Below are 26819 nucleotides of genomic sequence, written 5' to 3'. Positions count from 1 at the left end.
CTTGTAAGTTTCTAAGGGTCAGGTCCTCTCCATTGTTGCTGGCCTAAGGTTTAGTTCACCATATAGCAATGTATATATTGACCTATTTTCCCCTCGACTTTCTGTGATTCCCTACATCTCACCTTTCTTTGCAGACAAGCCATTTGAAATACCCTTAACTTATTTCACAGCCAATAAGTCATTGAAATAATGTGTATTTTTAGAGAAATCTTCTTATATAATTAGGCAGAAAATCTGACCTGCCATAGTTTTCAAAACAGCATAATTTCACTCTTCTCAATGCTTAATCTGTTGTATTACACAACCTTTGAGTATTTAGCTTTATCAATGACATGTCCTTTAAAAATGTTTTAGAGATCCTACCAGTCTTTGAAAACATCCTTGTTCCTTGTTTCAGTTCCAGTTTTATGTATATATTCTGCCTTGCACCTGATTATTCCAACAATTGATGGATGGCCTTGGGAATCTAATTCTGGTATTGATACTCTTTACTGATTGTCTCCCCTCTTAGCTGATTTTTTCATTATTGTGTAAATTTAGATCATGATCTCATGTTTAGCTAAACAGCTGACATTGTAAGACGCTTAGGTGTGTACGCTCGCAAACTTCAGGAGAAAGTCGGCAAAATTTATTTGTGTCCCTCCAATGAGTTGCCCAGGAGGACACCGTTTTCTACAAGTGTTGGTCCAATACTCCCTCTAGAGGCAAGGGACTCCGACACGGCTGATTGGCGGCCCCCGATCTGGGGCAGGGGCAGTGGGCAGCCTGTGGCCCGGGCAGGAGCCTCTTTGCATGTGTCCCTGGGACACATCTGCCTGCGAACTTCGGTCACCTGGCAGGAAGCTACGATGCCCAGACCTATGGTTAGCTGTGCAGCGAGGTGTACTGTGAGGACAGGTTCCACACACACTTCAAGAAAGAGGTCGGCCTGAGTGGAAAGGTGAGAGTTTGGGCAGCTGTGCAGACAAAGAAGGCGCCCTTTGGCCTGGGCCTAAATGCTTGTGACACCCCACTGGACCTGCCGTGCTCTGAGGGCCCTGCCCTGGGCCCCCTGCTCCCCTGCCCTTTGTTCAGTCACAGCAGAAATGGCCACACCCACTCCTTCAGTGAGGGCAGAGTTCCAACGAACCTCAGCTCCGCCCCCTCTCAGCAGGTTACCATGGACTACAGAGGCTGCATCCTGAGGCCAGGGCGTTCCGAGAATGCCAAGGGCAGACATGATGACCTTAAATGATTTCCTCTTGTGTCAGGTTTGGTAAACTTTAGGAGCTAGGAAATGGTCCACTTTACAGAAATGTTCAAATTTACTGGCATTTCATATATTCTCTGCTATAACATTGTCCTGATTCTTTCTGTATATTCTTTACTTATGTTTTTGTTTTCCTTAATCAAAGTGTGTCTTTTCAATCTTTTCAAAGAAGATTCTTTGGACTTACTAAATCACCTGAATTTTATACGTATTCGGTTGTATTAAGTTCTGCTCATATCTTTATTTATCTTTTTTCTATGTTCTCAGGGTTTATTGTTTTGATCTTCTGATGTCAATTAAAACACTCGGTTATTCATTTTAATTAATATTTTACTTATAAAGATTTGAACTTTTGAAGATTCCAGCTTTCTTGTAAGTTTCTAAGGGTCAGGTCCTCTCCATTGTTGCTGGCCTAAGGTTTAGTTCACCATATAGCAATGTATATATTGACCTATTTTCCCCTCGACTTTCTGTGATTCCCTACATGTCACCTTTCTTTGCAGACAAGCCATTTGAAATACCCTTAACTTATTTCACAGCCAATAAGTCATTGAAATAATGTGTATTTTTAGAGAAATCTTCTTATATAATTAGGCAGAAAATCTCACCTGCCATAGTTTTCAAAATAGCATAATTTCACTCTTCTCAATGCTTAATCTGTTGTATTACACAACCTTTGAGTATTTAGCTTTATCAATGACATGTACTTTAAAAATGTTTTAGAGATCCTACCAGTCTTTAAAAACATCCTTGTTCCTTGTTTCAGTTCCAGTTTTATGTATATATTCTGCCTTGCACCTGATTATTCCAACAATTGATGGATGGCCTTGGGAATCTAATTCTGGTATTGATAGTCTTTACTGATTGTCTCCCCTCGTAGCTGATTTTTTCATTATTGTGTAAATTTAGATCATGAGCTCATGTTTAGCTAAACAGCTGACCTTGTAAGACGCTTAGGTGTGAACGCTCGTAAGCTTCAGGAGAAAGTCAGCAAAATTTATTTGTGTCCCTCCAATGAGTTGCCCATGAGGACACCGTTTTCTACAAGTGTTGGTCCAATACTCCCTCTAGAGGAAGGGGACTCCGACAGGGCTGATTGGCGGCCCCCGATCTGGGGCAGGGGCAGTGGGCAGCCTGTGGCCCGGACTGGAGCCTCTTTTCATGTGTCCCTGGGACACATCTGACTGCGAACTTCGGTCACCTGGCAGGAAGCTACGATGCCCAGACCTATGGTTAGCTGTGCAGCGAGGTGTACTGTGAGGACAGGTTCCACACACACTTCAAGTAAGAGGTCGGCCTGAGTGGAAAGGTGAGAGTTTGGGCAGCTGTGCCGACAAAGAAGGCGCCCTTTGGCCTGGGCCTAAATGCTTGTGACACCCCACTGGACCTGCCGTGCTCTGAGGGCCCTGCCCTGGGCCCCCTGCTCCCCTGCCCTTTGTTCAGTCACAGCAGAGATGGCCACACCCACTCCTTCAGTGAGGGCAGAGTTCCAACCACCCTCAGCCCCGCCCCCTCTCCACAGGTTACCATGGACTACAGAGGCTGCATCCTGAGGCCAGGGCGTTCCGAGAATGCCAAGGGCAGACATGATGACCTTAAATGATTTCCTCTTGTGTCAGGTTTGGTAAACTTTAGGAGCTAGGAAATGGTCCACTTTACAGAAATGTTCAAATTTACTGGCATTTCATATATTCTCTGCTATAACATTGTCCTGAATCTTTCTGTATATTCTATACTTATGTTTTTGTTTTCCTTAATCAAAGTGTGTCTTTTCAATCTTTTCAAAGAAGATTCTTTGGACTTACTAAATCACCTGAATTTTATACGTTTTCTGTTGTATTAAGTTCTGCTCATATCTTTATTTATCTTTTTTCTATGTTCTCAGGGTTTATTGTTTTGATCTTCTGATGTCAATTAAAACACTTGGTTATTCATTTTAATTAATATTTTACTTATAAAGATTTGAACTTTTGAAGATTCCAGCTTACTTGTAAGTTTCTAAGGGTCAGGTCCTCTCCATTGTTGCTGGCCTAAGGTTTAGTTCACCATATAGCAATGTATATATTGACCTATTTTCCCCTCGACTTTCTGTGATTCCCTACATCTCACCTTTCTTTGCAGACAAGCCATTTGAAATACCCTTAACTTATTTCACAGCCAATAAGTCATTGAAATAATGTGTATTTTTAGAGAAATCTTCTTATATAATTAGGCAGAAAATCTGACCTGCCATAGTTTTCAAAACAGCATAATTTCACTCTTCTCAATGCTTAATCTGTTGTATTACACAACCTTTGAGTATTTAGCTTTATCAATGACATGTACTTTAAAAATGTTTTAGAGATCCTACCAGTCTTTGAAAACATCCTTGTTCCTTGTTTCAGTTCCAGTTTTATGTATATATTCTGCCTTGCACCTGATTATTCCAACAATTGATGGATGGCCTTGGGAATCTAATTCTGGTATTGATACTCTTTACTGATTGTCTCCCCTCTTAGCTGATTTTTTCATTATTGTGTAAATTTAGATCATGATCTCATGTTTAGCTAAACAGCTGACATTGTAAGACGCTTAGGTGTGTACGCTCGCAAACTTCAGGAGAAAGTCGGCAAAATTTATTTGTGTCCCTCCAATGAGTTGCCCAGGAGGACACCGTTTTCTACAAGTGTTGGTCCAATACTCCCTCTAGAGGCAAGGGACTCCGACACGGCTGATTGGCGGCCCCCGATCTGGGGCAGGGGCAGTGGGCAGCCTGTGGCCCGGGCAGGAGCCTCTTTGCATGTGTCCCTGGGACACATCTGCCTGCGAACTTCGGTCACCTGGCAGGAAGCTACGATGCCCAGACCTATGGTTAGCTGTGCAGCGAGGTGTACTGTGAGGACAGGTTCCACACACACTTCAAGAAAGAGGTCGGCCTGAGTGGAAAGGTGAGAGTTTGGGCAGCTGTGCAGACAAAGAAGGCGCCCTTTGGCCTGGGCCTAAATGCTTGTGACACCCCACTGGACCTGCCGTGCTCTGAGGGCCCTGCCCTGGGCCCCCTGCTCCCCTGCCCTTTGTTCAGTCACAGCAGAAATGGCCACACCCACTCCTTCAGTGAGGGCAGAGTTCCAACGAACCTCAGCTCCGCCCCCTCTCAGCAGGTTACCATGGACTACAGAGGCTGCATCCTGAGGCCAGGGCGTTCCGAGAATGCCAAGGGCAGACATGATGACCTTAAATGATTTCCTCTTGTGTCAGGTTTGGTAAACTTTAGGAGCTAGGAAATGGTCCACTTTACAGAAATGTTCAAATTTACTGGCATTTCATATATTCTCTGCTATAACATTGTCCTGATTCTTTCTGTATATTCTTTACTTATGTTTTTGTTTTCCTTAATCAAAGTGTGTCTTTTCAATCTTTTCAAAGAAGATTCTTTGGACTTACTAAATCACCTGAATTTTATACGTATTCGGTTGTATTAAGTTCTGCTCATATCTTTATTTATCTTTTTTCTATGTTCTCAGGGTTTATTGTTTTGATCTTCTGATGTCAATTAAAACACTCGGTTATTCATTTTAATTAATATTTTACTTATAAAGATTTGAACTTTTGAAGATTCCAGCTTTCTTGTAAGTTTCTAAGGGTCAGGTCCTCTCCATTGTTGCTGGCCTAAGGTTTAGTTCACCATATAGCAATGTATATATTGACCTATTTTCCCCTCGACTTTCTGTGATTCCCTACATGTCACCTTTCTTTGCAGACAAGCCATTTGAAATACCCTTAACTTATTTCACAGCCAATAAGTCATTGAAATAATGTGTATTTTTAGAGAAATCTTCTTATATAATTAGGCAGAAAATCTCACCTGCCATAGTTTTCAAAATAGCATAATTTCACTCTTCTCAATGCTTAATCTGTTGTATTACACAACCTTTGAGTATTTAGCTTTATCAATGACATGTACTTTAAAAATGTTTTAGAGATCCTACCAGTCTTTAAAAACATCCTTGTTCCTTGTTTCAGTTCCAGTTTTATGTATATATTCTGCCTTGCACCTGATTATTCCAACAATTGATGGATGGCCTTGGGAATCTAATTCTGGTATTGATAGTCTTTACTGATTGTCTCCCCTCGTAGCTGATTTTTTCATTATTGTGTAAATTTAGATCATGAGCTCATGTTTAGCTAAACAGCTGACCTTGTAAGACGCTTAGGTGTGAACGCTCGTAAGCTTCAGGAGAAAGTCAGCAAAATTTATTTGTGTCCCTCCAATGAGTTGCCCATGAGGACACCGTTTTCTACAAGTGTTGGTCCAATACTCCCTCTAGAGGAAGGGTACTCTGACAGGGCTGATTGGCGGCCCCCGATCTGGGGCAGGGGCAGTGGGCAGCCTGTGGCCCGGACTGGAGCCTCTTTTCATGTGTCCGTGGGACACATCTGACTGCGAACTTCGGTCACCTGGCAGGAAGCTACGATGCCCAGACCTATGGTTAGCTGTGCAGCGAGGTGTACTGTGAGGACAGGTTCCACACACACTTCAAGTAAGAGGTCGGCCTGAGTGGAAAGGTGAGAGTTTGGGCAGCTGTGCAGACAAAGAAGGCGCCCTTTGGCCTGGGCCTAAATGCTTGTGACACCCCACTGGACCTGCCGTGCTCTGAGGGCCCTGCCCTGGGCCCCCTGCTCCCCTGCCCTTTGTTCAGTCACAGCAGAGATGGCCACACCCACTCCTTCAGTGAGGGCAGAGTTCCAACCACCCTCAGCCCCGCCCCCTCTCCACAGGTTACCATGGACTACAGAGGCTGCATCCTGAGGCCAGGGCGTTCCGAGAATGCCAAGGGCAGACATGATGACCTTAAATGATTTCCTCTTGTGTCAGGTTTGGTAAACTTTAGGAGCTAGGAAATGGTCCACTTTACAGAAATGTTCAAATTTACTGGCATTTCATATATTCTCTGCTATAACATTGTCCTGAATCTTTCTGTATATTCTATACTTATGTTTTTGTTTTCCTTAATCAAAGTGTGTCTTTTCAATCTTTTCAAAGAAGATTCTTTGGACTTACTAAATCACCTGAATTTTATACGTTTTCTGTTGTATTAAGTTCTGCTCATATCTTTATTTATCTTTTTTCTATGTTCTCAGGGTTTATTGTTTTGATCTTCTGATGTCAATTAAAACACTTGGTTATTCATTTTAATTAATATTTTACTTATAAAGATTTGAACTTTTGAAGATTCCAGCTTACTTGTAAGTTTCTAAGGGTCAGGTCCTCTCCATTGTTGCTGGCCTAAGGTTTAGTTCACCATATAGCAATGTATATATTGACCTATTTTCCCCTCGACTTTCTGTGATTCCCTACATCTCACCTTTCTTTGCAGACAAGCCATTTGAAATACCCTTAACTTATTTCACAGCCAATAAGTCATTGAAATAATGTGTATTTTTAGAGAAATCTTCTTATATAATTAGGCAGAAAATCTGACCTGCCATAGTTTTCAAAACAGCATAATTTCACTCTTCTCAATGCTTAATCTGTTGTATTACACAACCTTTGAGTATTTAGCTTTATCAATGACATGTACTTTAAAAATGTTTTAGAGATCCTACCAGTCTTTGAAAACATCCTTGTTCCTTGTTTCAGTTCCAGTTTTATGTATATATTCTGCCTTGCACCTGATTATTCCAACAATTGATGGATGGCCTTGGGAATCTAATTCTGGTATTGATACTCTTTACTGATTGTCTCCCCTCTTAGCTGATTTTTTCATTATTGTGTAAATTTAGATCATGATCTCATGTTTAGCTAAACAGCTGACATTGTAAGACGCTTAGGTGTGTACGCTCGCAAACTTCAGGAGAAAGTCGGCAAAATTTATTTGTGTCCCTCCAATGAGTTGCCCAGGAGGACACCGTTTTCTACAAGTGTTGGTCCAATACTCCCTCTAGAGGCAAGGGACTCCGACACGGCTGATTGGCGGCCCCCGATCTGGGGCAGGGGCAGTGGGCAGCCTGTGGCCCGGGCAGGAGCCTCTTTGCATGTGTCCCTGGGACATATCTGCCTGCGAACTTCGGTCACCTGGCAGGAAGCTACGATGCCCAGACCTATGGTTAGCTGTGCAGCGAGGTGTACTGTGAGGACAGGTTCCACACACACTTCAAGAAAGAGGTCGGCCTGAGTGGAAAGGTGAGAGTTTGGGCAGCTGTGCAGACAAAGAAGGCGCCCTTTGGCCTGGGCCTAAATGCTTGTGACACCCCACTGGACCTGCCGTGCTCTGAGGGCCCTGCCCTGGGCCCCCTGCTCCCCTGCCCTTTGTTCAGTCACAGCAGAGATGGCCACACCCACTCCTTCAGTGAGGGCAGAGTTCCAACGAACCTCAGCTCCGCCCCCTCTCAGCAGGTTACCATGGACTACAGAGGCTGCATCCTGAGGCCAGGGCGTTCCGAGAATGCCAAGGGCAGACATGATGACCTTAAATGATTTCCTCTTGTGTCAGGTTTGGTAAACTTTAGGAGCTAGGAAATGGTCCACTTTACAGAAATGTTCAAATTTACTGGCATTTCATATATTCTCTGCTATAACATTGTCCTGATTCTTTCTGTATATTCTTTACTTATGTTTTTGTTTTCCTTAATCAAAGTGTGTCTTTTCAATCTTTTCAAAGAAGATTCTTTGGACTTACTAAATCACCTGAATTTTATACGTATTCGGTTGTATTAAGTTCTGCTCATATCTTTATTTATCTTTTTTCTATGTTCTCAGGGTTTATTGTTTTGATCTTCTGATGTCAATTAAAACACTCGGTTATTCATTTTAATTAATATTTTACTTATAAAGATTTGAACTTTTGAAGATTCCAGCTTTCTTGTAAGTTTCTAAGGGTCAGGTCCTCTCCATTGTTGCTGGCCTAAGGTTTAGTTCACCATATAGCAATGTATATATTGACCTATTTTCCCCTCGACTTTCTGTGATTCCCTACATGTCACCTTTCTTTGCAGACAAGCCATTTGAAATACCCTTAACTTATTTCACAGCCAATAAGTCATTGAAATAATGTGTATTTTTAGAGAAATCTTCTTATATAATTAGGCAGAAAATCTCACCTGCCATAGTTTTCAAAATAGCATAATTTCACTCTTCTCAATGCTTAATCTGTTGTATTACACAACCTTTGAGTATTTAGCTTTATCAATGACATGTACTTTAAAAATGTTTTAGAGATCCTACCAGTCTTTAAAAACATCCTTGTTCCTTGTTTCAGTTCCAGTTTTATGTATATATTCTGCCTTGCACCTGATTATTCCAACAATTGATGGATGGCCTTGGGAATCTAATTCTGGTATTGATAGTCTTTACTGATTGTCTCCCCTCGTAGCTGATTTTTTCATTATTGTGTAAATTTAGATCATGAGCTCATGTTTAGCTAAACAGCTGACCTTGTAAGACGCTTAGGTGTGAACGCTCGTAAGCTTCAGGAGAAAGTCAGCAAAATTTATTTGTGTCCCTCCAATGAGTTGCCCATGAGGACACCGTTTTCTACAAGTGTTGGTCCAATACTCCCTCTAGAGGAAGGGGACTCCGACAGGGCTGATTGGCGGCCCCCGATCTGGGGCAGGGGCAGTGGGCAGCCTGTGGCCCGGACTGGAGCCTCTTTTCATGTGTCCGTGGGACACATCTGACTGCGAACTTCGGTCACCTGGCAGGAAGCTACGATGCCCAGACCTATGGTTAGCTGTGCAGCGAGGTGTACTGTGAGGACAGGTTCCACACACACTTCAAGTAAGAGGTCGGCCTGAGTGGAAAGGTGAGAGTTTGGGCAGCTGTGCAGACAAAGAAGGCGCCCTTTGGCCTGGGCCTAAATGCTTGTGACACCCCACTGGACCTGCCGTGCTCTGAGGGCCCTGCCCTGGGCCCCCTGCTCCCCTGCCCTTTGTTCAGTCACAGCAGAGATGGCCACACCCACTCCTTCAGTGAGGGCAGAGTTCCAACCACCCTCAGCCCCGCCCCCTCTCCACAGGTTACCATGGACTACAGAGGCTGCATCCTGAGGCCAGGGCGTTCCGAGAATGCCAAGGGCAGACATGATGACCTTAAATGATTTCCTCTTGTGTCAGGTTTGGTAAACTTTAGGAGCTAGGAAATGGTCCACTTTACAGAAATGTTCAAATTTACTGGCATTTCATATATTCTCTGCTATAACATTGTCCTGAATCTTTCTGTATATTCTATACTTATGTTTTTGTTTTCCTTAATCAAAGTGTGTCTTTTCAATCTTTTCAAAGAAGATTCTTTGGACTTACTAAATCACCTGAATTTTATACGTTTTCTGTTGTATTAAGTTCTGCTCATATCTTTATTTATCTTTTTTCTATGTTCTCAGGGTTTATTGTTTTGATCTTCTGATGTCAATTAAAACACTTGGTTATTCATTTTAATTAATATTTTACTTATAAAGATTTGAACTTTTGAAGATTCCAGCTTACTTGTAAGTTTCTAAGGGTCAGGTCCTCTCCATTGTTGCTGGCCTAAGGTTTAGTTCACCATATAGCAATGTATATATTGACCTATTTTCCCCTCGACTTTCTGTGATTCCCTACATCTCACCTTTCTTTGCAGACAAGCCATTTGAAATACCCTTAACTTATTTCACAGCCAATAAGTCATTGAAATAATGTGTATTTTTAGAGAAATCTTCTTATATAATTAGGCAGAAAATCTCACCTGCCATAGTTTTCAAAACCGCATAATTTCACTCTTCTCAATGCTTAATCTGTTGTATTACACAACCTTTGAGTATTTAGCTTTATCAATGACATGTACTTTAAAAATGTTTTAGAGATCCTACCAGTCTTTGAAAACATCCTTGTTCCTTGTTTCAGTTCCAGTTTTATGTATATATTCTGCCTTGCACCTGATTATTCCAACAATTGATGGATGGCCTTGGGAATCTAATTCTGGTATTGATACTCTTTACTGATTGTCTCCCCTCTTAGCTGATTTTTTCATTATTGTGTAAATTTAGATCATGATCTCATGTTTAGCTAAACAGCTGACATTGTAAGACGCTTAGGTGTGTACGCTCACAAACTTCAGGAGAAAGTCGGCAAAATTTATTTGTGTCCCTCCAATGAGTTGCCCAGGAGGACACCGTTTTCTACAAGTGTTGGTCCAATACTCCCTCTAGAGGCAAGGGACTCCGACACGGCTGATTGGCGGCCCCCGATCTGGGGCAGGGGCAGTGGGCAGCCTGTGGCCCGGGCAGGAGCCTCTTTGCATGTGTCCCTGGGACACATCTGCCTGCGAACTTCGGTCACCTGGCAGGAAGCTACGATGCCCAGACCTATGGTTAGCTGTGCAGCGAGGTGTACTGTGAGGACAGGTTCCACACACACTTCAAGAAAGAGGTCGGCCTGAGTGGAAAGGTGAGAGTTTGGGCAGCTGTGCAGACAAAGAAGGCGCCCTTTGGCCTGGGCCTAAATGCTTGTGACACCCCACTGGACCTGCCGTGCTCTGAGGGCCCTGCCCTGGGCCCCCTGCTCCCCTGCCCTTTGTTCAGTCACAGCAGAGATGGCCACACCCACTCCTTCAGTGAGGCCAGATTTCCAACCACCCTCAGCCCCGCCCCCTCTCCACAGGTTACCATGGACTACAGAGGCTGCATCCTGAGGCCAGGGCGTTCCGTGTATGCCAAGAGCAGACATGATGACCTTAAATGATTTCCTCTTGTGTCAGGTTTGGTAAACTTTAGGAGCTAGGAAATGGTCCACTTTACAGAAATGTTCAAATTTACTGGCATTTCATATATTCTCTGCTATAACATTGTCCTGATTCTTTCTGAATATTCTATACTTATGTTTTTGTTTTCCTTAATCAAAGTGTGTCTTTTCAATCTTTTCAAAGAAGATTCTTTGGACTTACTAAATCACCTCAATTTTATACGTTTTCGGTTGTATTAAGTTCTGCTCATATCTTTATTTATCTTTTTTCTATGTTCTAAGGGTTTATTGTTTTGATCTTCTGATGTCAATTAAAACACTTGGTTATTCATTTGAATTAATATTTTACTTATAAAGATTTGAACTTTTGAAGATTCCAGCGTTCTTGTAAATTTCTAAGGGTCAGGTCCTCTCCATTGTTGCTGGCCTAAGGTTTAGTTCACCATATAGCAATGTATATATTGACCTATTTTCCCCTCGACTTTCGGTGATTCCCTACATCTCACCTTTCTTTGCAGACAAGCCATTTGAAATACCCTTAACTTATTTCACAGCCAATAAGTCATTGAAATAATGTGTATTTTTAGAGAAATCTTCTTATATAATTAGGCAGAAAATCTCACCTGCCATAGTTTTCAAAACAGCATAATTTCACTCTTCTCAATGCTTAATCTGTGGTATTACACAACCTTTGAGTATTTAGCTTTATCAATGACATGTACTTTAAAAATGTTTTAGAGATCCTACCAGTCTTTGAAAACATCCTTGTTCCTTGTTTCAGTTCCAGTTTCATGTATATATTCTGCCTTGCACCTGATTATTCCAACAATTGATGGATGGCCTTGGGAATCTAATTCTGGTATTGATACTCTTTACTGATTGTCTCCCCTCTTAGCTGATTTTTTCAATATTGTGTAAATTTAGATCATGATCTCATGTTTAGCTAAACAGCTGACATTGTAAGACGCTTAGGTGTGTACGCTCGCAAACTTCAGGAGAAAGTCGGCAAAATTTATTTGTGTCCCTCCAATGAGTTGCCCACGAGGACACCGTTTTCTAAAAGTGTTGGTCCAATACTCCCTCTAGAGGCAAGGGACTCCGACACGGCTGATTGGCGGCCCCCGATCTGGGGCAGGGGCAGTGGGCAGCCTGTGGCCCGGGCAGGAGCCTCTTTGCATGTGTCCCTGGGACACATCTGCCTGCGAACTTCGGTCACCTGGCAGGAAGCTACGATGCACAGACCTATGTTTAGCTGTGCAGCGAGGTGTACTGTGAGGACAGGTTCCACACACACTTCAAGAAAGAGGTCGGCCTGAGTGGAAAGGTGAGAGTTTGGGCAGCTGTGCAGACAAAGAAGGCGCCCTTTGGCCTGGGCCTAAATGCTTGTGACACCCCACTGGACCTGCCGTGCTCTGAGGGCCCTGCCCTGGGCCCCCTGCTCCCCTGCCCTTTGTTCAGTCACAGCAGAGATGGCCACACCCACTCCTTCAGTGAGGGCAGAGTTCCAACCACCCTCAGCCCCGCCCCTTCTCCGCAGGTTACCATGGACTACAGAGGCTGCATCCTGAGGCCAGGGCGTTCCGAGAATGCCAAGGGCAGACATGATGACCTTAAATGATTTCCTCTTGTGTCAGGTTTGGTAAACTTTAGGAGCTAGGAAATGGTCCACTTTACAGAAATGTTCAAATTTACTGGCATTTCATATATTCTCTGCTATAACATTGTCCTGATTCTTTCTGTATATTCTATACTTATGTTTTTGTTTTCCTTAATCAAAGTGTGTCTTTTCAATCTTTTCAAAGAAGATTCTTTGGACTTACTAAATCACCTGAATTTTATACGTTTTCTGTTGTATTAAGTTCTGCTCATATCTTTATTTATCTTTTTTCTATGTTCTCAGGGTTTATTGTTTTGATCTTCTGATGTCAATTAAAACACTTGGTTATTCATTTTAATTAATATTTTACTTATAAAGATTTGAACTTTTGAAGATTCCAGCTTACTTGTAAGTTTCTAAGGGTCAGGTCCTCTCCATTGTTGCTGGCCTAAGGTTTAGTTCACCATATAGCAATGTATATATTGACCTATTTTCCCCTCGACTTTCTGTGATTCCCTACATCTCACCTTTCTTTGCAGACAAGCCATTTGAAATACCCTTAACTTATTTCACAGCCAATAAGTCATTGAAATAATGTGTATTTTTAGAGAAATCTTCTTATATAATTAGGCAGAAAATCTGACCTGCCATAGTTTTCAAAACAGCATAATTTCACTCTTCTCAATGCTTAATCTGTTGTATTACACAACCTTTGAGTATTTAGCTTTATCAATGACATGTACTTTAAAAATGTTTTAGAGATCCTACCAGTCTTTGAAAACATCCTTGTTCCTTGTTTCAGTTCCAGTTTTATGTATATATTCTGCCTTGCACCTGATTATTCCAACAATTGATGGATGGCCTTGGGAATCTAATTCTGGTATTGATACTCTTTACTGATTGTCTCCCCTCTTAGCTGATTTTTTCATTATTGTGTAAATTTAGATCATGATCTCATGTTTAGCTAAACAGCTGACATTGTAAGACGCTTAGGTGTGTACGCTCGCAAACTTCAGGAGAAAGTCGGCAAAATTTATTTGTGTCCCTCCAATGAGTTGCCCACGAGGACACCGTTTTCTACAAGTGTTGGTCCAATACTCCCTCTAGAGGCAAGGGACTCCGACACGGCTGATTGGCGGCCCCCGATCTGGGGCAGGGGCAGTGGGCAGCCTGTGGCCCGGGCAGGAGCCTCTTTGCATGTGTCCCTGGGACACATCTGCCTGCCAACTTCGGTCACCTGGCAGGAAGCTACGATGCACAGACCTATGTTTAGCTGTGCAGCGAGGTGTACTGTGAGGACAGGTTCCACACACACTTCAAGAAAGAGGTCGGCCTGAGTGGAAAGGTGAGAGTTTGGGCAGCTGTGCAGACAAAGAAGGCGCCCTTTGGCCTGGGCCTAAATGCTTGTGACACCCCACTGGACCTGCCGTTCTCTGAGGGCCCTGCCCTGGGCCCCCTGCTCCCCTGCCCTTTGTTCAGTCACAGCAGAGATGGCTACACCCACTCCTTCAGTGAGGCCAGATTTCCAACCACCCTCAGCCCCGCCCCCTCTCCACAGGTTACCATGGACTACAGAGGCTGCATCCTGAGGCCAGGGCGTTCCGTGTATGCCAAGAGCAGACATGATGACCTTAAATGATTTCCTCTTGTGTCAGGTTTGGTAAACTTTAGGAGCTAGGAAATGGTCCACTTTACAGAAATGTTCAAATTTACTGGCATTTCATATATTCTCTGCTATAACATTGTCCTGATTCTTTCTGAATATTCTATACTTATGTTTTTGTTTTCCTTAATCAAAGTGTGTCTTTTCAATCTTTTCAAAGAAGATTCTTTGGACTTACTAAATCACCTCAATTTTATACGTTTTCGGTTGTATTAAGTTCTGCTCATATCTTTATTTATCTTTTTTCTATGTTCTCAGGGTTTATTGTTTTGATCTTCTGATGTCAATTAAAACACTTGGTTATTCATTTGAATTAATATTTTACTTATAAAGATTTGAACTTTTGAAGATTCCAGCTTACTTGTAAGTTTCTAAGGGTCAGGTCCTCTCCATTGTTGCTGGCCTAAGGTTTAGTTCACCATATAGCAATGTATATATTGACCTATTTTCCCCTCGACTTTCTGTGATTCCCTACATCTCACCTTTCTTTGCAGACAAGCCATTTGAAATACCCTTAACTTATTTCACAGCCAATAAGTCATTGAAATAATGTGTATTTTTAGAGAAATCTTCTTCTATAATTAGGCAGAAAATCTCACCTGCCATAGTTTTCAAAACAGCATAATTTCACTCTTCTCAATGCTTAATCTGTTGTATTACACAACCTTTGAGTATTTAGCTTTATCAATGACATGTACTTTAAAAATGTTTTAGAGATCCTACCAGTCTTTGAAAACATCCTTGTTCCTTGTTTCAGTTCCAGTTTTATGTATATATTCTGCCTTGCACCTGATTATTCCAACAATTGATGGATGGCCTTGGGAATCTAATTCTGGTATTGATACTCTTTACTGATTGTCTCCCCTCTTAGCTGATTTTTTCATTATTGTGTAAATTTAGATCATGATCTCATGTTTAGCTAAACAGCTGACATTGTAAGACGCTTAGGTGTGTACGCTCGCAAACTTCAGGAGAAAGTCGGCAAAATTTATTTGTGTCCCTCCAATGAGTTGCCCACGAGGACACCGTTTTCTAAAAGTGTTGGTCCAATACTCCCTCTAGAGGCAAGGGACTCCGACACGGCTGATTGGCGGCCCCCGATCTGGGGCAGGGGCAGTGGGCAGCCTGTGGCCCGGGCAGGAGCCTCTTTGCATGTGTCCCTGGGACACATCTGCCTGCGAACTTCGGTCACCTGGCAGGAAGCTACGATGCACAGACCTATGGTTAGCTGTGCAGCGAGGTGTACTGTGAGGACAGGTTCCACACACACTTCAAGTAAGAGGTCGGCCTGAGTGGAAAGGTGAGAGTTGGGGCAGCTGTGCAGACAAAGAAGGCGCCCTTTGGCCTGGGACTAAATGCTTGTGACACCCCACTGGACCTGCCGGGCTCTGAGGGCCCTGCCCTGGGCCCCCTGCTCCCCTGCCCTTTGTTCAGTCACAGCAGAAATGGCCACACCCACTCCTTCAGTGAGGGCAGAGTTCCAACGAACCTCAGCTCCGCCCCCTCTCAGCAGGTTACCATGGACTACAGAGGCTGCATCCTGAGGCCAGGGCGTTCCGAGAATGCCAAGGGCAGACATGATGACCTTAAATGATTTCCTCTTGTGTCAGGTTTGGTAAACTTTAGGAGCTAGGAAATGGTCCACTTTACAGAAATGTTCAAATTTACTGGCATTTCATATATTCTCTGCTATAACATTGTCCTGATTCTTTCTGTATATTCTTTACTTATGTTTTTGTTTTCCTTAATCAAAGTGTGTCTTTTCAATCTTTTCAAAGAAGATTCTTTGGACTTACTAAATCACCTGAATTTTATACGTATTCGGTTGTATTAAGTTCTGCTCATATCTTTATTTATCTTTTTTCTATGTTCTCAGGGTTTATTGTTTTGATCATCTGATGTCAATTAAAACACTTGGTTATTCATTTTAATTAATATTTTACTTATAAAGATTTGAACTTTTGAAGATTCCAGCTTTCTTGTAAGTTTCTAAGGGTCAGGTCCTCTCCATTGTTGCTGGCCTAAGGTTTAGTTCACCATATAGCAATGTATATATTGACCTATTTTCCCCTCGACTTTCTGTGATTCCCTACATGTCACCTTTCTTTGCAGACAAGCCATTTGAAATACCCTTAACTTATTTCACAGCCAATAAGTCATTGAAATAATGTGTATTTTTAGAGAAATCTTCTTATATAATTAGGCAGAAAATCTCACCTGCCATAGTTTTCAAAATAGCATAATTTCACTCTTCTCAATGCTTAATCTGTTGTATTACACAACCTTTGAGTATTTAGCTTTATCAATGACATGTACTTTAAAAATGTTTTAGAGATCCTACCAGTCTTTAAAAACATCCTTGTTCCTTGTTTCAGTTCCAGTTTTATGTATATATTCTGCCTTGCACCTGATTATTCCAACAATTGATGGATGGCCTTGGGAATCTAATTCTGGTTTTGATAGTCTTTACTGATTGTCTCACCTCGTAGCTGATTTTTTCATTATTGTGTAAATTTAGATCATGAGCTCATGTTTAGCTAAACAGCTGACCTTGTAAGACGCTTAGGTGTGAACGCTCGTAAGCTTCAGGAGAAAGTCAGCAAAATTTATTTGTGTCCCTCCAATGAGTTGCCCATGAGGACACCGTTTTCTACAAGTGTTGGTCCAATACTCCCTCTAGAGGAAGGGGACTCCGACAGGGCTGATTGGCGGCCCCCGATCTGGGGCAGGGGCAGTGGGCAGCCTGTGGCCCGGACTGGAGCCTCTTTTCATGTGTCCGTGGGACACATCTGACTGCGAACTTCGGTCACCTGGCAGGAAGCTACGATGCCCAGACCTATGGTTAGCTGTGCAGCGAGGTGTACTGTGAGGACAGGTTCCACACACACTTCAAGTAAGAGGTCGGCCTGAGTGGAAAGGTGAGAGTTTGGGCAGCTGTGCAGACAAAGAAGGCGCCCTTTGGCCTGGGACTAAATGCTTGTGACAGCCCACTGGACCTGCCGTGCTCTGAGGGCCCTGCCCTGGGCCCCCTGCTCCCCTGCCCTTTGTTCAGTCACAGCAGAAATGGCCACACCCACTCCTTCAGTGAGGGCAGAGTTCCAACCAACCTCAGCTCCGCCCCCTCTCAGCAGGTTACCATGGACTACAGAGGCTGCATCCTGAGGCCAGGGCGTTCCGAGAATGCCAAGGGCAGACATGATGACCTTAAATGATTTCCTCTTGTGTCAGGTTTGGTAAACTTTAGGAGCTAGGAAATGGTCCACTTTACAGAAATGTTCAAATTTACTGGCATTTCATATATTCTCTGCTATAACATTGTCCTGATTCTTTCTGTATATTCTATACTTATGTTTTTGTTTTCCTTAATCAAAGTGTGTCTTTTCAATCTTTTCAAAGAAGATTCTTTGGACTTACTAAATCACCTGAATTTTATACGTTTTCTGTTGTATTAAGTTCTGCTCATATCTTTATTTATCTTTTTTCTATGTTCTCAGGGTTTATTGTTTTGATCTTCTGATGTCAATTAAAACACTTGGTTATTCATTTTAATTAATATTTTACTTATAAAGATTTGAACTTTTGAAGATTCCAGCTTACTTGTAAGTTTCTAAGGGTCAGGTCCTCTCCATTGTTGCTGGCCTAAGGTTTAGTTCACCATATAGCAATGTATATATTGACCTATTTTCCCCTCGACTTTCTGTGATTCCCTACATCTCACCTTTCTTTGCAGACAAGCCATTTGAAATACCCTTAACTTATTTCACAGCCAATAAGTCATTGAAATAATGTGTATTTTTAGAGAAATCTTCTTATATAATTAGGCAGAAAATCTCACCTGCCATAGTTTTCAAAACAGCATAATTTCACTCTTCTCAATGCTTAATCTGTTGTATTACACAACCTTTGAGTATTTAGCTTTATCAATGACATGTACTTTAAAAATGTTTTAGAGATCCTACCAGTCTTTGAAAACATCCTTGTTCCTTGTTTCAGTTCCAGTTTTATGTATATATTCTGCCTTGCACCTGATTATTCCAACAATTGATGGATGGCCTTGGGAATCTAATTCTGGTATTGATACTCTTTACTGATTGTCTCCCCTCTTAGCTGATTTTTTCATTATTGTGTAAATTTAGATCATGATCTCATGTTTAGCTAAACAGCTGACATTGTAAGACGCTTAGGTGTGTACGCTCGCAAACTTCAGGAGAAAGTCGGCAAAATTTATTTGTGTCCCTCCAATGAGTTGCCCACGAGGACACCGTTTTCTAAAAGTGTTGGTCCAATACTCCCTCTAGAGGCAAGGGACTCCGACACGGCTGATTGGCGGCCCCCGATCTGGGGCAGGGGCAGTGGGCAGCCTGTGGCCCGGGCAGGAGCCTCTTTGCATGTGTCCCTGGGACACATCTGCCTGCGAACTTCGGTCACCTGGCAGGAAGCTACGATGCACAGTCCTATGTTTAGCTGTGCAGCGAGGTGTACTGTGAGGACAGGTTCCACACACACTTCAAGAAAGAGGTCGGCCTGAGTGGAAAGGTGAGAGTTTGGGCAGCTGTGCAGACAAAGAAGGCGCCCTTTGGCCTGGGCCTAAATGCTTGTGACACCCCACTGGACCTGCCGGGCTCTGAGGGCCCTGCCCTGGGCCCCCTGCTCCCCTGCCCTTTGTTCAGTCACAGCAGAGATGGCCACACCCACTCCTTCAGTGAGGCCAGATTTCCAACCACCCTCAGCCCCGCCCCCTCTCCACAGGTTACCATGGACTACAGAGGCTGCATCCTGAGGCCAGGGCGTTCCGAGTATGCCAAGAGCAGACATGATGACCTTAAATGATTTCCTCTTGTGTCAGGTTTGGTAAACTTTAGGAGCTAGGAAATGGTCCACTTTACAGAAATGTTCAAATTTACTGGCATTTCATATATTCTCTGCTATAACATTGTCCTGATTCTTTCTGTATATTCTTTACTTATGTTTTTGTTTTCCTTAATCAAAGTGTGTCTTTTCAATCTTTTCAAAGAAGATTCTTTGGACTTACTAAATCACCTCAATTTTATACGTTTTCGGTTGTATTAAGTTCTGCTCATATCTTTATTTATCTTTTTTCTATGTTCTCAGGGTTTATTGTTTTGATCTTCTGATGTCAATTAAAACACTTGGTTATTCATTTGAATTAATATTTTACTTATAAAGATTTGAACTTTTGAAGATTCCAGCGTTCTTGTAAGTTTCTAAGGGTCAGGTCCTCTCCATTGTTGCTGGCCTAAGGTTTAGTTCACCATATAGCAATGTATATATTGACCTATTTTCCCCTCGACTTTCGGTGATTCCCTACATCTCACCTTTCTTTGCAGACAAGCCATTTGAAATACCCTTAACTTATTTCACAGCCAATAAGTCATTGAAATAATGTGTATTTTTAGAGAAATCTTCTTATATAATTAGGCAGAAAATCTCACCTGCCATAGTTTTCAAAATAGCATAATTTCACTCTTCTCAATGCTTAATCTGTTGTATTACACAACCTTTGAGTATTTAGCTTTATCAATGACATGTACTTTAAAAATGTTTTAGAGATCCTACCAGTCTTTAAAAACATCCTTGTTCCTTGTTTCAGTTCCAGTTTTATGTATATATTCTGCCTTGCACCTGATTATTCCAACAATTGATGGATGGCCTTGGGAATCTAATTCTGGTATTGATAGTCTTTACTGATTGTCTCCCCTCGTAGCTGATTTTTTCATTATTGTGTAAATTTAGATCATGAGCTCATGTTTAGCTAAACAGCTGACCTTGTAAGACGCTTAGGTGTGAACGCTCGTAAGCTTCAGGAGAAAGTCAGCAAAATTTATTTGTGTCCCTCCAATGAGTTGCCCGTGAGGACACCGTTTTCTACAAGTGTTGGTCCAATACTCCCTCTAGAGGAAGGGGACTCCGACAGGGCTGATTGGCGGCCCCCAATCTGGGGCAGGGGCAGTGGGCAGCCTGTGGCCCGGACTGGAGCCTCTTTTCATGTGTCCCTGGGACACATCTGCCTGCGAACTTCGGTCACCTGGCAGGAAGCTACGATGCCCAGACCTATGGTTAGCTGTGCAGCGAGGTGTACTGTGAGGACAGGTTCCACACACACTTCAAGTAAGAGGTCGGCCTGAGTGGAAAGGTGAGAGTTTGGGCAGCTGTGCAGACAAAGAAGGCGCCCTTTGGCCTGGGACTAAATGCTTGTGACAGCCCACTGGACCTGCCGTGCTCTGAGGGCCCTGCCCTGGGCCCCCTGCTCCCCTGCCCTTTGTTCAGTCACAGCAGAAATGGCCACACCCACTCCTTCAGTGAGGGCAGAGTTCCAACCAACCTCAGCTCCGCCCCCTCTCAGCAGGTTACCATGGACTACAGAGGCTGCATCCTGAGGCCAGGGCGTTCCGAGAATGCCAAGGGCAGACATGATGACCTTAAATGATTTCCTCTTGTGTCAGGTTTGGTAAACTTTAGGAGCTAGGAAATGGTCCACTTTACAGAAATGTTCAAATTTACTGGCATTTCATATATTCTCTGCTATAACATTGTCCTGATTCTTTCTGTATATTCTTTACTTATGTTTTTGTTTTCCTTAATCAAAGTGTGTCTTTTCAATCTTTTCAAAGAAGATTCTTTGGACTTACTAAATCACCTGAATTTTATACGTATTCGGTTGTATTAAGTTCTGCTCATATCTTTATTTATCTTTTTTCTATGTTCTCAGGGTTTATTGTTTTGATCTTCTGATGTCAATTAAAACACTTGGTTATTCATTTTAATTAATATTTTACTTATAAAGATTTGAACTTTTGAAGATTCCAGCTTTCTTGTAAGTTTCTAAGGGTCAGGTCCTCTCCATTGTTGCTGGCCTAAGGTTTAGTTCACCATATAGCAATGTATATATTGACCTATTTTCCCCTCGACTTTCGGTGATTCCCTACATCTCACCTTTCTTTGCAGACAAGCCATTTGAAATACCCTTAACTTATTTCACAGCCAATAAGTCATTGAAATAATGTGTATTTTTAGAGAAATCTTCTTATATAATTAGGCAGAAAATCTCACCTGCCATAGTTTTCAAAATAGCATAATTTCACTCTTCTCAATGCTTAATCTGTTGTATTACACAACCTTTGAGTATTTAGCTTTATCAATGACATGTACTTTAAAAATGTTTTAGAGATCCTACCAGTCTTTAAAAACATCCTTGTTCCTTGTTTCAGTTCCAGTTTTATGTATATATTCTGCCTTGCACCTGATTATTCCAACAATTGATGGATGGCCTTGGGAATCTAATTCTGGTATTGATAGTCTTTACTGATTGTCTCCCCTCGTAGCTGATTTTTTCATTATTGTGTAAATTTAGATCATGAGCTCATGTTTAGCTAAACAGCTGACCTTGTAAGACGCTTAGGTGTGAACGCTCGTAAGCTTCAGGAGAAAGTCAGCAAAATTTATTTGTGTCCCTCCAATGAGTTGCCCATGAGGACACCGTTTTCTACAAGTGTTGGTCCAATACTCCCTCTAGAGGAAGGGGACTCCGACAGGGCTGATTGGCGGCCCCCGATCTGGGGCAGGGGCAGTGGGCAGCCTGTGGCCCGGACTGGAGCCTCTTTTCATGTGTCCGTGGGACACATCTGACTGCGAACTTCGGTCACCTGGCAGGAAGCTACGATGCCCAGACCTATGGTTAGCTGTGCAGCGAGGTGTACTGTGAGGACAGGTTCCACACACACTTCAAGTAAGAGGTCGGCCTGAGTGGAAAGGTGAGAGTTTGGGCAGCTGTGCAGACAAAGAAGGCGCCCTTTGGCCTGGGCCTAAATGCTTGTGACACCCCACTGGACCTGCCGTGCTCTGAGGGCCCTGCCCTGGGCCCCCTGCTCCCCTGCCCTTTGTTCAGTCACAGCAGAGATGGCCACACCCACTCCTTCAGTGAGGGCAGAGTTCCAACCACCCTCAGCCCCGCCCCCTCTCCACAGGTTACCATGGACTACAGAGGCTGCATCCTGAGGCCAGGGCGTTCCGAGAATGCCAAGGGCAGACATGATGACCTTAAATGATTTCCTCTTGTGTCAGGTTTGGTAAACTTTAGGAGCTAGGAAATGGTCCACTTTACAGAAATGTTCAAATTTACTGGCATTTCATATATTCTCTGCTATAACATTGTCCTGATTCTTTCTGAATATTCTATACTTATGTTTTTGTTTTCCTTAATCAAAGTGTGTCTTTTCAATCTTTTCAAAGAAGATTCTTTGGACTTACTAAATCACCTGAATTTTATACGTTTTCGGTTGTATTAAGTTCTGCTCATATCTTTATTTATCTTTTTTCTATGTTCTCAGGGTTTATTGTTTTGATCTTCTGATGTCAATTAAAACACTTGGTTATTCATTTGAATTAATATTTTACTTATAAAGATTTGAACTTTTGAAGATTCCAGCGTTCTTGTAAGTTTCTAAGGGTCAGGTCCTCTCCATTGTTGCTGGCCTAAGGTTTAGTTCACCATATAGCAATGTATATATTGACCTATTTTCCCCTCGACTTTCTGTGATTCCCTACATCTCACCTTTCTTTGCAGACAAGCCATTTGAAATACCCTTAACTTATTTCACAGCCAATAAGTCATTGAAATAATGTGTATTTTTAGAGAAATCTTCTTCTATAATTAGGCAGAAAATCTCACCTGCCATAGTTTTCAAAACAGCATAATTTCACTCTTCTCAATGCTTAATCTGTTGTATTACACAACCTTTGAGTATTTAGCTTTATCAATGACATGTACTTTAAAAATGTTTTAGAGATCCTACCAGTCTTTGAAAACATCCTTGTTCCTTGTTTCAGTTCCAGTTTTATGTATATATTCTGCCTTGCACCTGATTATTCCAACAATTGATGGATGGCCTTGGGAATCTAATTCTGGTATTGATAGTCTTTACTGATTGTCTCCCCTCGTAGCTGATTTTTTCATTATTGTGTAAATTTAGATCATGAGCTCATGTTTAGCTAAACAGCTGACCTTGTAAGACGCTTAGGTGTGAACGCTCGTAAGCTTCAGGAGAAAGTCAGCAAAATTTATTTGTGTCCCTCCAATGAGTTGCCCATGAGGACACCGTTTTCTACAAGTGTTGGTCCAATACTCCCTCTAGAGGAAGGGGACTCCGACAGGGCTGACTGACGGCCCCCGATCTGGGGCAGGGGCAGTGGGCAGCCTGTGGCCCGGACTGGAGCCTCTTTTCATGTGTCCGTGGGACACATCTGACTGCGAACTTCGGTCACCTGGCAGGAAGCTACGATGCCCAGACCTATGGTTAGCTGTGCAGCGAGGTGTACTGTGAGGACAGGTTCCACACACACTTCAAGTAAGAGGTCGGCCTGAGTGGAAAGGTGAGAGTTTGGGCAGCTGTGCAGACAAAGAAGGCGCCCTTTGGCCTGGGCCTAAATGCTTGTGACACCCCACTGGACCTGCCGTGCTCTGAGGGCCCTGCCCTGGGCCCCCTGCTCCCCTGCCCTTTGTTCAGTCACAGCAGAGATGGCCACACCCACTCCTTCAGTGAGGGCAGAGTTCCAACCACCCTCAGCCCCGCCCCCTCTCCACAGGTTACCATGGACTACAGAGGCTGCATCCTGAGGCCAGGGCGTTCCGAGAATGCCAAGGGCAGACATGATGACCTTAAATGATTTCCTCTTGTGTCAGGTTTGGTAAACTTTAGGAGCTAGGAAATGGTCCACTTTACAGAAATGTTCAAATTTACTGGCATTTCATATATTCTCTGCTATAACATTGTCCTGAATCTTTCTGTATATTCTATACTTATGTTTTTGTTTTCCTTAATCAAAGTGTGTCTTTTCAATCTTTTCAAAGAAGATTCTTTGGACTTACTAAATCACCTGAATTTTATACGTTTTCTGTTGTATTAAGTTCTGCTCATATCTTTATTTATCTTTTTTCTATGTTCTCAGGGTTTATTGTTTTGATCTTCTGATGTCAATTAAAACACTTGGTTATTCATTTTAATTAATATTTTACTTATAAAGATTTGAACTTTTGAAGATTCCAGCTTACTTGTAAGTTTCTAAGGGTCAGGTCCTCTCCATTGTTGCTGGCCTAAGGTTTAGTTCACCATATAGCAATGTATATATTGACCTATTTTCCCCTCGACTTTCTGTGATTCCCTACATCTCACCTTTCTTTGCAGACAAGCCATTTGAAATACCCTTAACTTATTTCACAGCCAATAAGTCATTGAAATAATGTGTATTTTTAGAGAAATCTTCTTATATAATTAGGCAGAAAATCTCACCTGCCATAGTTTTCAAAACAGCATAATTTCACTCTTCTCAATGCTTAATCTGTTGTATTACACAACCTTTGAGTATTTAGCTTTATCAATGACATGTACTTTAAAAATGTTTTAGAGATCCTACCAGTCTTTGAAAACATCCTTGTTCCTTGTTTCAGTTCCAGTTTTATGTATATATTCTGCCTTGCACCTGATTATTCCAACAATTGATGGATGGCCTTGGGAATCTAATTCTGGTATTGATACTCTTTACTGATTGTCTCCCCTCTTAGCTGATTTTTTCATTATTGTGTAAATTTAGATCATGATCTCATGTTTAGCTAAACAGCTGACATTGTAAGACGCTTAGGTGTGTACGCTCGCAAACTTCAGGAGAAAGTCGGCAAAATTTATTTGTGTCCCTCCAATGAGTTGCCCACGAGGACACCGTTTTCTACAAGTGTTGGTCCAATACTCCCTCTAGAGGCAAGGGACTCCGACACGGCTGATTGGCGGCCCCCGATCTGGGGCAGGGGCAGTGGGCAGCCTGTGGCCCGGGCAGGAGCCTCTTTGCATGTGTCCCTGGGACACATCTGCCTGCGAACTTCGGTCACCTGGCAGGAAGCTACGATGCCCAGACCTATGGTTAGCTGTGCAGCGAGGTGTACTGTGAGGACAGGTTCCACACACACTTCAAGTAAGAGGTCGGCCTGAGTGGAAAGGTGAGAGTTTGGGCAGCTGTGCAGACAAAGAAGGCGCCCTTTGGCCTGGGCCTAAATGCTTGTGACACCCCACTGGACCTGCCGTGCTCTGAGGGCCCTGCCCTGGGCCCCCTGCTCCCCTGCCCTTTGTTCAGTCACAGCAGAGATGGCCACACCCACTCCTTCAGTGAGGGCAGAGTTCCAACCACCCTCAGCCCCGCCCCCTCTCCACAGGTTACCATGGACTACAGAGGCTGCATCCTGAGGCCAGGGCGTTCCGAGAATGCCAAGGGCAGACATGATGACCTTAAATGATTTCCTCTTGTGTCAGGTTTGGTAAACTTTAGGAGCTAGGAAATGGTCCACTTTACAGAAATGTTCAAATTTACTGGCATTTCATATATTCTCTGCTATAACATTGTCCTGATTCTTTCTGAATATTCTATACTTATGTTTTTGTTTTCCTTAATCAAAGTGTGTCTTTTCAATCTTTTCAAAGAAGATTCTTTGGACTTACTAAATCACCTCAATTTTATACGTTTTCGGTTGTATTAAGTTCTGCTCATATCTTTATTTATCTTTTTTCTATGTTCTCAGGGTTTATTGTTTTGATCTTCTGATGTCAATTAAAACACTTGGTTATTCATTTGAATTAATATTTTACTTATAAAGATTTGAACTTTTGAAGATTCCAGCGTTCTTGTAAGTTTCTAAGGGTCAGGTCCTCTCCATTGTTGCTGGCCTAAGGTTTAGTTCACCATATAGCAATGTATATATTGACCTATTTTCCCCTCGACTTTCTGTGATTCCCTACATCTCACCTTTCTTTGCAGACAAGCCATTTGAAATACCCTTAACTTATTTCACAGCCAATAAGTCATTGAAATAATGTGTATTTTTAGAGAAATCTTCTTCTATAATTAGGCAGAAAATCTCACCTGCCATAGTTTTCAAAACAGCATAATTTCACTCTTCTCAATGCTTAATCTGTTGTATTACACAACCTTTGAGTATTTAGCTTTATCAATGACATGTACTTTAAAAATGTTTTAGAGATCCTACCAGTCTTTGAAAACATCCTTGTTCCTTGTTTCAGTTCCAGTTTTATGTATATATTCTGCCTTGCACCTGATTATTCCAACAATTGATGGATGGCCTTGGGAATCTAATTCTGGTATTGATAGTCTTTACTGATTGTCTCCCCTCGTAGCTGATTTTTTCATTATTGTGTAAATTTAGATCATGAGCTCATGTTTAGCTAAACAGCTGACCTTGTAAGACGCTTAGGTGTGAACGCTCGTAAGCTTCAGGAGAAAGTCAGCAAAATTTATTTGTGTCCCTCCAATGAGTTGCCCATGAGGACACCGTTTTCTACAAGTGTTGGTCCAATACTCCCTCTAGAGGAAGGGGACTCCGACAGGGCTGACTGACGGCCCCCGATCTGGGGCAGGGGCAGTGGGCAGCCTGTGGCCCGGACTGGAGCCTCTTTTCATGTGTCCGTGGGACACATCTGACTGCGAACTTCGGTCACCTGGCAGGAAGCTACGATGCCCAGACCTATGGTTAGCTGTGCAGCGAGGTGTACTGTGAGGACAGGTTCCACACACACTTCAAGTAAGAGGTCGGCCTG

The sequence above is a fragment of the Mesoplodon mirus genome (assembly GCF_964341445.2).
Source record: "Mesoplodon mirus genome assembly, chromosome: 1".
Classification (NCBI taxonomy): Eukaryota; Metazoa; Chordata; class Mammalia; order Artiodactyla; family Ziphiidae; genus Mesoplodon; species Mesoplodon mirus.
Note: the sequence above shows the minus strand (reverse complement) of the source record.